Here is a 17,382-nt window from a genome sequence, read left to right on the forward strand (position 1 = left end):
TAGATAGAGAAGGAATGATGATCTGGACAAAGTATTAATGATGGAAGATGAAGAAATAAAATTTGAAAAATGGATGAATAGTGCTAGACGAAAATGAATGAAGAAGAGGAGAGAAAAATCTTGAAAAATCTAACAAGTGAAGGTGAAGAATGAAGATGAAATGAAAAATGAAGGATTAAGGATGTGTGGAAAATGTGAGTAGTGATAAAACCAAAGTGGATGGTGATAAAAACAATGAAGGTCTAGATCTGAAATGAGCTGGACAAAAATAAGCTAAAATGGGAATAAAAAATGAGGTGAAAAATGTGGCAAGGGACATGTGAACATGTATGGGAAATGTGACTACTCCTTAAGCTCCCAATTAGTTGCCACATGTCCTCCCATTAGATCTGATCATGTCATACCTCCCATGCCTCTTCTTCACTTGACGATGTGTCCCTCAATGCTTCCCATGCTCCTTTGATTTTTTATTTAATTAATTCTCCCCAATTAAATCTGAATAATGGTGCCACATCATCCCTCAAATAATATTGGAATTCGTGCCCAACAGCCCCTAAATTCTTCATCTTTATTTATTTGCTATCTCTTGAATTTTTCCAAGCATGTTGACTAGCCCTTGATCCTTCATTTCAAAATTGCCCTCACAAAATCTGAAAATAAAAACACAAGACTAAATAAATTTTAAAAAAAATAAAAAAAGGAAGAGAAAAGAATTAATGTCCAAGATCTCAAATTAGGGTATGAAAGTGTCAAAACAATCGTTAAATAGCACTATTAGGGTTCATAAAGTCAATATAGAAATGACAACTTAAAACTGAGAATTAAACTCTATTATGCACAATTTGATGCTAAAAACCAAGTGTTTTAACTTATAAAATATGAGATATATCAAATGTCTCATGCTTGACCGAAATATCACGTGACAAAACGGATGTGATATGGTTGCATGATAGGTGACATCGGATCATCGATCCCTATGTGAATTGGGTAGTTGCAATGTCTTGCTAGAGGCCACTTGTGATTTGTAGGCTAATAGTGTAATTAGCTTACTACCAATTTCATATGGGCCTACAGGGTGGTACACAAGAACAACTCAACTCGAGCTATAATGTACAAGTTCATTGAATTTGGAATATGTCTAGATTCAATGAATGTAATATAGGGTGAATAAATATATATATATATATATATTTATATGAAATATAAAATTCAAAATATAATTATATATATATATGTTTTGAAATATATATAGATATATTCATATATGTATATATATCATATATATATATATATATATGATATATGTACACGATATATAAAATTAAATATAGATAATATATATATATATATATATATGAAACAAGAATAGGAATGATATTAACAATAAATGAATGTGTAGGAAGAGAAATAAGAATTTATTATATGACCCCAGTAGAAGAAAGAAATCAAAGAAGATTTTTAATCTTTCTTAGTATTTGTTTTACTGTAATAGAAGTATTAGAATCTGTTTAAATGAATATTATAAAAACAATTGAACCAAAAATGTATGAAGTAGAGCAAAATAAAATTCCAAAAAGTTCTTATATACCAATAGACAATTTATCATATATTGTAGTACCTTTCTTATTAGGAGGAGAAGGAGATAGTATAAGTAATCAAGCAAACTGGACAAATATATTTTTAATGAAACAATTAAGTTGTTATATAAATGAGAATATAAAATATTTAGAACATCTTTTTAATGAAAAAGAGATAATAAATATGTTACTAGAAGAAGTACAAATAATATTAGAAAAAGAAAATCTTAGAGAAAAAATGAAAAGACTCAAAGAATATGCAAAATCTTTAGAACAAAAAGTATATGAAATAAAGAAAGAATGTGATAAAAAATTAGATGAAATAAAACATGATACAGAAAGATTAAGAACTGAACAAAGTATGATAAGTCATAATATTTATAGAATAATGGAATATTTAGGCATAAACCCTCATAATAAATTAGAAGACGAATGGTCATAAATAAATATGATGAGAATAATTGAAGATGAAGAAATTATAAATGAAGAAAAAATAAGAAAACAAGATATGCATGAAAATATAAAACAAACAAGAATAGAAACAGAAACAATAAAGAAAGGACAAGAAATAATGAATAATAATCTATGTTTTATACATACACACAAATAGAAAAATTAGAATTATAAATATTTGATAGAGAAAATGGAACAAATTATGCAAAGAAAAAAGACAAAGAAATAAAACAAAAACTAGAAGAAGAAATAGAAAGAGAATTAAAAGGAGAAAATGAAATAGATGAAGAAGAATGGGAGAGTATAAATAAAGCTGCAGAAATTATGTTAGGAAATTATAATTATAAACCTAGAAAGAAAAATAAACCAAAACCTCAACATAATGCAAAAATAAATATGGCACAAACAATAAATGACATAGAAAATGAATTAGAAAGTCAATCTGAAAAATTAGAAATAGAATTTCAAAAATTATTACGAAATGAAGAAATAGAAGAAAGAGAAGAATTAGAAAAAATAAAACAAGAGTATAAACATCTAATAAATAATAATTTTGAAGAAGGATTTGTAAATATGCAAAATTTACAAATAGTAATTTATGATCAACAACTATATGGAATACCTTAAAATTTTGTAGCACCAAATTTAGATGATCCATCCTATAATAATAGAAATGTAGAATTAAGTAAAATATCGGAAGAACATAGAGATGAAAGAATGATGGAACCAGATGAAAGAGAACAATATTATGAAACAAATTTTAGAAATTTAAATAAAAAAGAATGTAATAATATACCTTTTCAGGCTACATTTAATATACCAAAAAATAATAAATTTATTCCCACACCATTAGCACAATATGAAAGTAAACAAATATCAAATTCAGGAATATAGTTAAATTTAGACTGTAATTTAAATAATATTGAAGTAATAGAAGAATTGGGGAAAACAACATTAATAGCATTAATAGAAAAAAAATGTAGATGTAAATACTACAAATATGTTAATAGAAGCAACATTTTTAGGAAATGCAAAAAATTGGTGGAATAAAAAACCTCAAGAATATAGAGAAAAATTTAGAAGATTAGATAAAAGTTATCAAAGCAAAAGAGAATATTATGCTATGGTAATAGATAAATATATAAAAACATTATTAAATAAATTTGCAGGAATAAGTATGGATATAAACAAGATGAGTAAACAAAAAGAAGCAATAAAAATATTACATGAAATAAAATTATGTTCATTAGAACTAGAATATTTAAATGCTTTTATATGTGAATATAAAAAATATTATTATGAAGCAGGATTAGAAAATTTAAAAGAAGAAAGATTTTATTTAAACTTATTTTATAGAAAACTACTAAAATTAATATCAGATATAATATTAGAAGATTATTATGATACGTATAAAGTAACTTCAGAAGGAGATGAAATAATAGATGATACAAGACAAGGTCTAATAAATGTTTTAAATAAAGTAGATATTATGGAAAGAAGAGAATTATTTTTAAGAAAATATATAGCTGATAAATGTAGAACTGCATGGAGAAATATGAAATATTATAAAACTAATAAAAAAATATTAAGATGTGGAGAAATAATGAAAGGACATAAATGGGGATGTAAACCAGAAAATATGGAAGAAAAAAGAAGAAAATAAAATTTAAAAGATATCCTAAAGAAAAATATTATAATAAACATAGTAAATATAAACCAAGAAAATTCTTTCAAAGAAGAAAAAGAAAAAATATAAATTATAATAAAAGATCTAAAAAATGTAAATGTTATAATTGTGAAGAATCAGAACATATATCACCTAACTGTCCAAGTAAAAAAGATAAGAAAATTATAAAAATAATGGAAGAAGCATATAAAGAAAATTTATCTTTTAAATTTTATTTTCAATTTTATTTTCTTCTTTTTTCTTCCATATTTTTCTGCTTTACATCTCCATTTATGTCCTTTCATTATTTCTTATCCTTTCTTTATTTTTTCTGTTTCTATTCTTGTTTGTCTTATATTTTCATGCATATCTTGTTTTCTTATTTTTTCTTCATTTATAATTTCTTCATCTTAATCTATTCTCATCATATTTATTTGTGACCATTCATCTTCTAGTTTATTATGAGGATTTATTCCTAAATATTCTATTATTCTATAAATATTATGACTTATCATACTTTATTCAGTTCTTAATCTTTCTGTATCATATTTTATCTCATCTAATTTTTCATTACACTCTTTCTTTATTTCATATACTTTTTGTTCTAAAGGTTTTGCATATTTTTTAAGTCTTTTTATTTTTTTCTCTAGGACTCTCTTTTTCTAACATTATTTGTACTTCTTCTGGTAACATGTTTATTATCTCTTTTTCATTAAAAAGATGTTATAAATCTTTTATATTTTCATTTATATAACAACCTAATTGTTTCATTAAAAACATATTTGTCCAATTTGCTTGATTGCTTATACTATCTCCTTCTCCTCCTAATAAGAAAGGTACTAAAATACATCATAAATTTTCTACTGGTATATAAGAACTTTCTAGAATTTTATTTTGTTCTACTTCATACATTTTTGGTTCAATTGTTTTTATGATATTCATTTAAACAGATTCTAATACTTCTATTAAAGTAAAAAAAAACTAAGAAAGATTAAAAATCTTCTTTGATTTCTTTCTTCTATTGGGGTCATATAATAAATTCTTTTTTCTCTTCCTACACATTCATTTATTGTTAATATCATTCCTATTCTTGTTTCTATATTTTCTATGTCTTGTCTCATTAACCAATTCAAAAATACTGTAATCATTATTACTTGTTTATTTATTATTCTTTTTTCCTATTATTATTAATATCAAACCAACTATTACACAACTTATTATCAAAATAATACCAATAATAGTAATTATTCGCCCAATTGCAATATTATCAGCCAAACTAATTAAGTATCAAAATATTCAAACCATTCAAAGTAACAAGTAAGAACAGCAAGTAAACAGGTAAGGAAAGCAGGAAAGCAGGTAACTGAGTGAAACAATAATAAACTTTAGGGATTAAGAAGTTCATATTATCTTCTTAATATCATTTTGACCTTCTGCTCTGATACCATAACAAAAACAACTGGCTATGTATTGCTACAGGGTTTGACCGACATTGATCCGAGTCATAGCAGAACATGAAAGGTTCTCAGTCCTTTTTCATACTGAGATTAACAAGCCGGCAGTCTCAAAAGCTTGGCTATAGACCTTTCACAGAACCACTTCCTTTAGACCAGCATAGCACAGCCTTCCTTCATTTTCTACTGGAGGTATAGCCATAGCAACACATAACTAGTAATTCCCCTTACAAGACTAGTATAATTATTTCAAACTTCTCATCAATAAGATGTTATTTTGCTCTTCCTATCACCAGTAACATTAAATATATTTCTCATTATTCCTTCAACAAAGTTATTATTTATCCAAACACTAACCCTGATCTTGTAAAAACTTTATATAGTTATGGCCTTATCCACTCTATATATCCATCTAATGATATGTCTAAAATATCTAAACTTCCTGAATCCATCAAGGAAGCTGCCAAACATTATTTTAGAATAGCAACCCAATACCAAGTTTTATTTAGTGTTACTCAATAATAGCTGAAATAACTCCTGACAAATTCTATCCTCCAATTAATCTGATTAAATTCGGGACAACAAGAAGACCATTTGAGTATGAGCAAGAAGAAAAAGAAGATATAATTAATTATGAAGATATCAGATATAAGATCTTTACTATCAGAGCCCAAGAAGTACATATAATTTTCCAGGAGCTCAATAGGACAACTACAGCAGAAGAAGAACAGTGGACATACTTCACTGGCCCAACAACATGTATCTTCTCAGTAGGAAAAAATAGCAAAAATTCAAGAAGCTTCAATAATTGGTACCAAATATTAAGAAATAATTTGATAGATAATGATGAAGGGACAAAGAAGAAAATATGTCAAGTATTGTCAGAGTATGCTATCCATAAATGTAAATATTGTGATGAAAAAAGAGAAGCTGACAAAGACTATAAAGACCCTTCTATCAACATGAATATTCTAGATTAGCCTACCGACAAGTGAAAGAAGACTGAAGAAGATGGAAGGAAGAAAAAGTTAAAAAGTCTAAGAGCTATCCTATATTGTCTCTTGTAATAATTACTTTAACTTTCCATTTTGTCAAAAAGCCTAAGAAGTCTAAGTCTAGCCTTTTCATTTTGTCAAAAGTAGTTTTATTTTCTTGTAATTATTAGAGTTAAAATTAACTAAGGTTATGTAACTAGGGTTGGGATGCCAACTCTATATAAAGCCATGTAATCTTTGAAACAACACACAACTGAGAACCTTAGAGCCTTTTTGAGCACTTGAGTTCTCTGCCTCCTTATAATCTTGCCCTCTTATTATCAATAAAAGTATTCTGTTCATTTATTTCCTCCTTTGCAAGTATTGAAGATTAAAAGGTATGGCTGAGTAATTTCTTTTTTAGGGGGTTAAGGGGGGATTATTATTTAATACTTAACTAAAGTTTTGAATTTCCACAATGATCCTGTAAGGAAAATTACTGGTTATATGTTGCTATGGCTACGCCTCCAGTAGGAAACGAAGGAAGGCTATGCTGTGCTGGTCTGAAGGAAGTAATAATTCATAATGCGCATTAATGAAATGAGACAATATGATTTAATAAGAGAAAGTAGATCTGAATATTCATCACCTGCTATGATTGTAGTAAAACATAGTGAAGAAAAAAGAGAAAAATCAAGATTAGTTATAAACTATAAAAAATTAAGGAATTAGCAATAAGAAATAGATATCCAATCCCAAAAATAGATTCTTTGTTTAACTTAATAAGAGGAAAAGATATATTCAGTAAGTTTGATTGTAAATCAAGATTCTTTTAAATAAAATTAGAAGAAAAAAGTAAAAGATATACTGCTTTCAGTACATCAGAAGGATTGTATGAATAGAATGTATTACCTATGGGATTTCATAATAGTCCCAATATATTTCAAGAATATGTAACAAAATTATTATTACCAATAAAAGATTTTGCTGTCATATATATAGATGATATTTTAATATTCTCAAAAGATAAAGAAGAACATGAAAAACATTTAGAACAATTTATAGATCTTATAGAAGAAAAATGATTAAACATATCACCTAAGAAAGCTGAATTAAGAAAAAAAGAATAGAATTTTTAGGACTGTACATAACTAATAATGGAATAGAATTACATGAACATATTAGTAAGAAAATGCTAGAATTTGAGGACATTAAAAATAAAAAAGAACTTTAATCATTTTTAGGATTAGTAAATCAGGCTAGAAATTATATTCCAAACTTATCAAAATTAACAGCAAAAGTAAGTAAATTAGCTGGAGAAAAAACAGTATGGATATGAGATAAAGAAAAAGAAAAAAATAGTAAATCAGATAAAAACTTTATGTCAAAATCTACCTAAATTAACTATCCCAGTAAATAATGATATAATATGAATAATATATACAGATGCTAGTGAAAATTATTGGGGAGCAGCTTTATATCATATTAATGAAAAAGAAGAAGTAATAACTAGATATGCAAATGAAAAATTTAATGATTCTCAAACTAGATATCATTCAAATTGGAAAGAGTTTTTAGCAATAGTAAAAGCTATACAAAAATTTGAATTATTTATTGTTAATACTAGATTCATTATAAGAACTGATAATACTCAAGTAAAACATTAGTTAAATAAAGGAATAAAGACAACTCAATTATGTAATAAGATGTTAATTAAATGGAAATCAGATATGTCTTATTATGATTATGAAATTGAATATGTTAAAGGAAAAAATAATCTTGTTGCTAATTATTTATCCAGATGGAGTCAAATAGAAGGGAGACAAATATGATGACAAGTAGTGGTGGTGGTGGTTCACCTACAAGACCAATAATGACCCCACTAAATCAAGTAATCATGAAGGTAAATATTCTGAAGATGAATATGACCCTTCTTGCTGGACAACTAAATGCAAATATGCAAACATTATCTGAACCAGTAGCTCATCTCAGAAATGAGGTGAATATTTTGACAAGTAAAGTAGATGACTTAGAGAAATCTAAGGGTCCATTATCCCAATCCCCTGAAAGACAAGTAAAACAAGTAATTGAGTCATATACTCAAACTCCTGATTCATTATTCCAGCCTCATAGTCCAGAAAAAACCGGCTTAATAATTCCTTTCATTGAAATAGTAAAAGAAGCCCAAAAGTCTAAAGTCCAAATAGTAAAAAAACATCTCAAAATAGTACATTCACTTCTACCTCTTTTAGGAGAAGAAGTCCAAGCCCAGTAACTTCACCATCCTTTATTATATATATATATATGTGATATATATTATATTATCTTATACGTATTATATTATATTATATTATGTTAGTTTTAAATTTAATTTTATATGATAGATTAAATTTAATAACTAATATGATATGAGAAAATATCATGTCAGTTTTATAATTTGAATTTATAGGATAAATTTGAATTAGATATGATATTATGAATTAAATTTATCAGATAAATTTAATTAAATTTTCGTGGGCTTTTAAGTGAAAGACGAAAACCCTTATCTATATATTATATATAGATAGGGATGTCTTTTATGAAGGATGAAAGAGTTAGAAAAGTTCTGACAACAAAAACACTCTGAGAACCACAAACACCCTATAGAAAAAAAATTAACATTTAAAGAAGAATGGACACTAAGAGTGCTAGCATGCTATTCGAGTTAGAGAGCTGTTCGTGTGGATACTGGTAGAGGGAGCAGATCTTTGTTGCCAACTCTTGAGATCTAAACTTTTGAAGAGAATGTGCACCAACTTCAAAGAATTAAAAGGTAACTCTTCTATCCACCTTGACTTAAATGAGTTTGTTCGGTCCATATCAAGATAGGAACTTTAAAATTTTAATCTTTCGCTGTGCCTCCCTATCCAACAGCAAATACCCTCTCAGGAACAGTTGATCTTTGCTCTGTGGTTCCCACTCTACCGTCATCATAATATCTGGCAATGTTCCTTATCTTGCCACACTTGAAGTAAGCCTAACACTTCCCCACATAGTATCTCCCACACTTTGAGCACTGAAGGGCTTTGGCTGTGCTAAGAGTCGGTACTAACACTATAAAAGCTTGCTAAGATGGCTGTTCACTGCTGGCATTATTCTTCAGCCCATTACTCCTTTGGAAAGAACCTCGAGACTATGATCCCCTCTGAAAGGTCTTCTTCTTCCTTAAGCTCCCAGAATTGCCGAAGCTAAAACCAGACCTCTTACTGATTTTACCAGTAGGGCCAAGCGACTATGTGAATCTGCCTTGACTATCCCTTCTCTTCTCAGTCTCTAGCTCTCTACCCTTTCTCATAGCTATTATTAGCTTGTTTCACATCTTATCAAAAGATGTGATCTGAAACAAGGCCAACTGGTGTCGGTACTCAAGCCTCATTTTCTCAAGTAACCTCTCAACCTTCCATTTCGAGTCATCATTTCCTATGAGATAGGTAGAATACTTTGACAATTGATTGAACTTAGGTGTGCTCTCTTTATAAGCTTCATCCTCTTCCTCATATATTCCTTCTTCATTCTCAATAGTTTTGCTATCACCTCTTACCTTTTTATTCCTCAGTACATCTTGACCTCGCACCGAATTGCATATTTCTTGCATTAAATTCCTTATCTTCAATAGCAAGGCCTCATTGCCCTGCGGCTCATTCCTCGGTTGTTCCAAGTTTTAACCAACCAGAATGTGATTCTCTAGTAGTAGCTCATTAGTTTATAGTACCACATCTGTATTAGATGGGTTACCACCCATAGCAGTCCTGGTAGTTCTTCTTCTTGCCATCCTTTCTCCCCTCCTAAGGATAGAAGTAACCACGTAAAGAGTAAGCGTTAAATGAGATAATTATATAAAGGGAAGGTAAGTGTAATGAATATATATGCCAACTTCTAGACATGAATGCAATAACAATACAATCCAACACAACAATCACACATACTAGTCTCAAAATGCTTGAAATTGATACCAAATTGTAATATTAGCCTTGACATTACTAAGACAACACTCATACACATCGTTTCAACCTAAACGGACCTAAACCTAATGCACACATCAAATTTCAAATTTTTCCTTGAATTCTTAACAAATGCAAAATAACTAAAATACCCTATTATGCATACATTCTCACTGGGTCCCAAAACCCTAATTTAACACCAAGAATGCACATTTTAAAGTTTCCTATCATGAAATGTGGTTCTATAGAAATATCAAATTAAAATGAAACTAGTGTCATTGGTTAGGTTCAAAATAAGCTTCATGTGGGCTCTTGAACCATCCCAATCAGACTTTAGATTTGGAACTAATGCACGTCTAAAATTCACACTAAAAATCTGTAATTTAATAGCAATTTCAAGTGTGTGTGTGTGCCATAGTGCATGTACCTGCATGCCATGGTGCACGATACAGAGTGAATAGCTGTGGTCCTGTGCCACATACTGCAGCACATGTGGCATGAGCTGTGGTGCACAGTGCTAAATTTGACTTAATTTTGCTGAATTGCACATGTTTTCTTGTTCTTGGATCCACATAGACTTATTGCTTCTGCTATGTGTATAAATTTTTATACTTGAGTAATGTAGGAAATGATTTTTTAGTAATCTTTTATTAGGATCCTAAGGTTTTTAAAGATTTCAAATTAAATGATTTTGAATTGATTAGGATTGATTGTAGTGGAGCATATGGTAATGTCGGTGAAGGGTATTAAAAATAAATCACCTAAAGTTGAAGTTGATTACCTAATTATTACTAACCTAGTTACCTATTTGACAAGAAATAAGATGCTACTAAGTGAATGGATTGAACATCCCTTTTTCTTAGTAGGAACTCTAAGGTGTTGTTAATAAAGGAATCCTAGCTTTTAATTAATTATGGCAACTCACTCAACACCTCTTCCATGGTTGAAACAAGTGTTTACTTAAGACAACTATCTCAAGTAACCTAATTTTACTAATTCAATTCCTTAAGTATTATTACATGCCCTTTAAGAAACCTCACTAGCTTAGATCAAGAATTAACCAAGTATTTAGTTAAAATTCATTTCCAATTGCTACTGTGTCCAAAGTTGTACCTAAGCTCAAAACTATGAAAAGTTAAGCAACTCATCAAGTATTCACCACACAAATACATGCTAGGCTAATACAACACCTTCACCAAATAAAATCACATATTACAATGTAAAATCACTAAGTGCCCAAAATTTCAATAGTAAGAAGAACATGAAATTCAACTCAACAATCTTGTTTCAACATCAACAACTACAAGCAACCATAAAACTAAAGTTAAATTGATACAGTCAACAATAGTCATAGTATTCTAATGAAATTGAAACAAGATGAAGGAATAGTTGAGCTTAGCTAAGTGTAGACTTCAAAGCTCCTCTTCCATCAACTCTCTCCTAGTTGTATGGAGAATTTAGTTAGAAAACATCAAAACCATCTTACTCCTCCAAGAACTAGGCATAGCCAAGTAGAGCTCTATGAAAATGTTGGAATCAAATTCAAATCTCCTTGCAAGTGGTAGGGATAGGTTTATCCAAGTGAGAGGAATGAAATGGTGGTGGTTTTATGGAGGTTTGATGGTTGAATGTGGAGTTATCGGTGCCAAAAAAATGATAAAAGTAGAGATTAGACAGACAAAATGAAGAACAAGGTGAACTAGAGAGAGAATAGAAAAGATAGTGAAATGAGATGGTGTGAATCTAAAAAAAATGGTGAATGGGACGTGAAAAGGTGTTGGCATTATTTGAACACTAATTAAAATAAAAGAAAATAAAAGAAAGAAATTTTGGGGCCTTGTCATACTTGCTAGGTGGCGCCCTCCTATTGGCTTGTAGATGATTCCAACGTGTGTCAAATTAATCCCCATGTATCGTCCACATTTTAAGGTGATCTAGACCACCCAATTAAGAGTAAAAACATCCAAATGCTTCAGCTTTGAATCCATAGATTTTTTACTTCATTTGCACAATTGATGTACAAGTCACATGTCACTTTTGTCACATAAATCACATAATTCAATGAAACAACATGTGACATCATAAAATCTAATTTAAGTCCTAAATTAAAGTCATATTTAGAAGAGAGAATTTATTAAAATAACCAAGTCCTTGGATGCACAAAATTATATAAAAATTTTCACACAAATGCAACTTGAAAACTAAGTCAAACTAGGATGCGTAAGAAAGTGTTGACTTTTTATTTAATTACTCCCAAAATAAAATAAATTTTAAAAATCTAATTTGACCACTCTTCTTATGGACTAAATATATTTTGTCAATTTTTCTTGTACATTTTCTCAAAATTTTATTTTTGGACCAAAATTCTACTAGTGCATAAAATCTAGACACTTAGATGATTTTTCAATTCTAATACAATGTGTGCACTTTAAAATGATAAAATATTAATAAAATGATCCTAATTGACAAATAAAAGTGTGTAATAAATGTGTTGTATCACACCTACAAGAACTTAGGCTGTTTTGAAGAATCCACTGCTGCACACAACACTAGTAATGAAACCACCTTTTTGGCACATTCAAGCGTAGCATTATTTACTGCTAACCAATCCAGACCAATGATTACATCTATTCATTTCATGGGAATACAAATCATATCAATTTTGGAAACTCTATCCTCAAATCAAATATCCATATCTTAACAAGCTCTACTAGTAATACTAAACGATCCAAAAGGCGTCGTCACTCTAATAAGCACAGGCAACTCTTGTAAAGACAAACTCAATCTATTCACTTACTCCTTAGACACAAAACAATGTGTGGCACCAGAATCAAATAACGCCTCTACTTGTTGACCACAAACATAAATCATACCTCTAATCAGGTTTGGAGATGCTCTGGCCTCTTCCTGCATGGCTGCAAACACTCAACTATGAATTATAGATCTTTGCTCAGTCCTCTCAACTCTACCGTCTGGAAATTACCTCGTTATGTGACCTGACTTGCCATACTTAAGCAAGCCCAACATCTTCCTGGATGAGATCAACCACAAATGTTGCACTAGGGTATCCTTCTAGTACTTAAAAGTTAGTGCTTGAACATTCGATGCTTGCCTTAAAGACTATGGAGGCCCAACTCTCATACCTCTACTTCTTTGAACTGATCCCCTCTGCACGAATCGAGACTGAGACCCTTTAATAAAACCTCTCCTTCCTAAAGAGCTATAACTGCTAGTACTGAACCCAAGCCTCTTTGAAATTCCACTTGTCAAAAACAAAGGGGATAAAAATCTCCCTATACTATTCGTCTCCTCTTGGTATCTGCCATCTACCCCGTCTTGCTACTACTCTCAGCTTGTGGCACATTTCCTCATACGTTGTCATGTCAAGCAATGTAATCTACTACCAGTACTTAGGTCTTCTCTTTTCCAGTAACTTCTCAGCTTTTCACTTTGCATCACTACTGTGTTGAAGGCACGTAGAGTAAGTCAATATGTCATTAAACCATCAAATAAACTCTTCTTCATCAAGATCTCCTTTCCTAAACACATAAAACTCCTCTTCCTTCTCAGTTTTGAATGAGACTGGGAAATATTGATCAAAGAAAACTTTCTTGAATTTATCCCAACTCAACTGAATACCACCCGAAGGCCTCACAGACTCCTACCACATTTTGGTAGCACTAACAAGCTACACCGTGGCTAGGATAACCTTCTGCTCAGGGGTACAAAACACCACTCCAAAGATGGTTTCCAGTTGCTCGATCTACATCTCTGCTTCTCCCTCTATCATACTACCATTAAAAAAAGGTAGGTTGAACCAAACAAATATCTTCCAAGCACGATTAATTGATAGATCAATTATAAGAATCTCTTACCTGCTACTCGAACCCTAAGATGGTCCAGGTTTACTGTGTGCTTCCTTATACATAGGATATATTGAGCCTCAACTCTCTCCTCTTGTTCTTTACCTCTCAAGATCATGTTATGATCCCTAACTGGTCTACCTTAAATCTACCACCATATCTTCGAGCTCCTCAAGTAGCTTATCATGTCTATCCCTTCGTGGCTAAACCAATTGAACTTTTGGCTCCCGATCCTCCTTAACAACTAGTCTGGATAAAGCACTTCTAGAGTGAGTGCCTTTCCTCATATGTACTATTTTTTCCCCTCCTAAGGATGAAAATAAGAGACACAAAGGACTTCAGGGAAAGAGTTATGTAATGAACAATGATAAGTTTCCATATCATATCTAAAATGAATACATCAAAGAATGACCACAATCAGGTCTCGAAACTCGTGAAACTGATACCAAAATGTATCCTCCTTTCATATCCGCTTGATACTGGAGGAGATTACTAAATCACCGCATCAATCACACCAATCAATAATCAAATACTTTGTTTGAAAAAGCTTTGGCCAAAGACTTATTTTATAAAATCACTAAAGTCATGCCATATTAGAGCATCATATAGTGGAAAGCAAATAGTTACATTCATGTCACCTATTGCATGCCTAAAAAACCATAAAATCAGGTTAAAAAATAGGCCATACACCACAGCGTGTAGTACATGTGTCAATGTGACATAGAGCCACATGCCTGGCTCTTTGTATCATGCACTGCAACATGAGACACCATGCATCGTGGCATGCCAATCCAAAATTTTTGCTATCATTTGACAATAAAAAAATAACAAATTTTTGGCATGCACCGTTTTCACATGTGATGTCAAATCGGAGTGATTCAAGCTCCCACACAAAGCTTATCTCATAAGCTAGCTAATGAGACAAGTTTGGATATGATTTAACGGTCTGATTAAAATTTGGACACTAAAGTGGAAAACGTCACTTTTTATAAAAATTTCACACACCTAAGCACTCAAATCGATCCCTTAATCTCATTAGACCACACAAGGCATTGAACCAAGTCCAAAAGGGCCTATTATACCTAAAGGACCACAACATGACACATATATACAAATATCAAAATTTGATCCCTCAATGGCCAATTTCGACATTTCTTAACTTTTCACAATTTGGCACAACTTGGCCCTTTTCTCACTGAAATCACATTTATCCATATTCATTATATAATCATAACTCAATCTTAGCCTCAAATTTCTCATTTTATCATAATTTCACACATGGGCTAAGATTCACCAAAACTCATAACACATGCATAATTAAATCTTAAACCCTGATTCTCATTTCACCACATAAATACACAATTGGGTAAAGATTTCACAAAATCACTATAATTTCTCTGTTTCACTACTCAAAACATGCATGCAATCCCTATGACAGCTCATATATCCAGAATTCACACTAAATAGGTTTACAAACTCAGAGCTTTCATGCAACCATGGCACTACTATGCTGGTCTAGATTCTTTTTCACTTACCCTGATCATTGCTTTGTCCTATAAATATGTAACTACAGGGTGAGATAATAATGTCAGTGATAGAATAACTCACTCTTATTGACTATTACATGCAACTATATAAAAGTAAAGTATAATATACCATTTAACATAAATATATCACAAGTTTCACTTAAACCACATCAATATTTCACATTTCACCTCTTTACACCGCTTTTCACCACTTTACTAATAGAAGCATGATCTCTACCATATGAACCTCTAAATCACCCTGACTCAAAACTATAGGCTTACCTTAGGCTAATATACAATGTTATTAGCTTTAAGCTCACTTTTAGTGGTAGAATCACCTAGCCAATGGGGTGTTCTTGACTCCAACACTGTACCTCACAAACACTAAGGAGTCCAGATCTACAATACTGTACCTTAACAGGCACTAAGGAGATCATCTCCAACACTGCACCTCAAAAGGCACTAAGGAGGTAAAATTCTCCAACACCGTACCTCGTCAGGTGCTAAGGAGAATATGCCATATGGTCTACCACACTCCACATGAGTGAACTCTCACCCCTATGATCATACTTCTCAAACTATTCATAGGTTCCTCATTCATACATATGTGCTCAATACACAGCGTATATTTATATAAAGTATGAAATCACATGTTCTTACTAATTTATTTGAGGAAAAGAAATTTTCATATAACATTCACACAATGCTATGAAACATGCTTAGTTTAAAATAATTTCATGCAATAGATAGTATACTCACACACAGTTACAATAAATAATCAAATAGAGAAAGTTATCCAGTTACCTTAACCCTTCTATCATTAGAAAGGTTATCCATAGATTTCAACTACCACAATAGCTCATTATAAGCGTCCTTTATCAACTTTGGTTAATATTAGGTGACTGTATTGCACAAACTTCTCTTTTTTTGTAATCATCAAAACTAGGGTTCAATAACCAACCCTTACATAATATATCCTTTGTTAGACACTTTGTGCCTTTTGAGAAAATGTATCTTTCAAAAAAATTTCATCCCATCAATTCCCATAGAATACATGTTACATTGGTCTTGATATGTTTTGCATACCTTAGTTTAGATGGTGATTATCTTCCATCTTTCATAGTTCAATTCATTTCTTCATTCCCTCATCACACTATTCCCCAATTCAAAAAGGCAAGGTTCCTATTTCCAAAGAGCTAGAGCAACTAAAAAAAGAAAAAAATAAAAGAAAAGAAAGAGAAAATGAAGAGAAAGAAAGTTGAAAAAGAAAAAAAGGGAAAAGAAATTTATGGAATAAAGGTTGCCGGTTCAATATTATTGCCTGACTCATCCCTATCTCCATTCCTACTTACACTTCTAAAGATTGTCACCTAATTGAATTGTATTATGTATTTCATATTAAGAGAGTATCATTTATGCCAAGACTAGTTCTTGTGCCAAACCCTAATTTCTCACATGCATTCTTAAACTACCCTTTCATATCCTACATTACATCTATAATAAAGTCCTCTTGATTCTTGATTGCAAGTGCTATATTAGTGGTGGAGAATTAGAAGTATTACAAGCTTATAAGGAAATTTTCTAAGGGAACTTGAGTGATGATGCATACCCTAAACACTTTGAGTGAAGAGTGTATACACTTAACTATGTGAGGCTACTCTTTGATATTGACCCTCGGTAAAGGCTTCTTTGTCAAGTGAAAAATCTTTCTCCAAAATTATCACATTGATTTCAAATGGGTGAAGTTTCTGGGGCTCTTGGATTGTCAACCTTTAACACTTTGTTTCTTTGTCCTTTGCTTCAATCTCAGTTTTGAGGGTTGAAAGAGCCTCTTTGTCCTTGTTTTGCTCAGAGTACAAAAGATAAGTATGGGAATTGATTAGATACAT

The sequence above is a fragment of the Prosopis cineraria genome, unplaced genomic scaffold (assembly GCF_029017545.1).
Source record: "Prosopis cineraria cultivar Desert tree isolate PC_DT_omini unplaced genomic scaffold, ASM2901754v1 PC1, whole genome shotgun sequence".
Lineage (NCBI taxonomy): Eukaryota > Viridiplantae > Streptophyta > Magnoliopsida > Fabales > Fabaceae > Prosopis > Prosopis cineraria.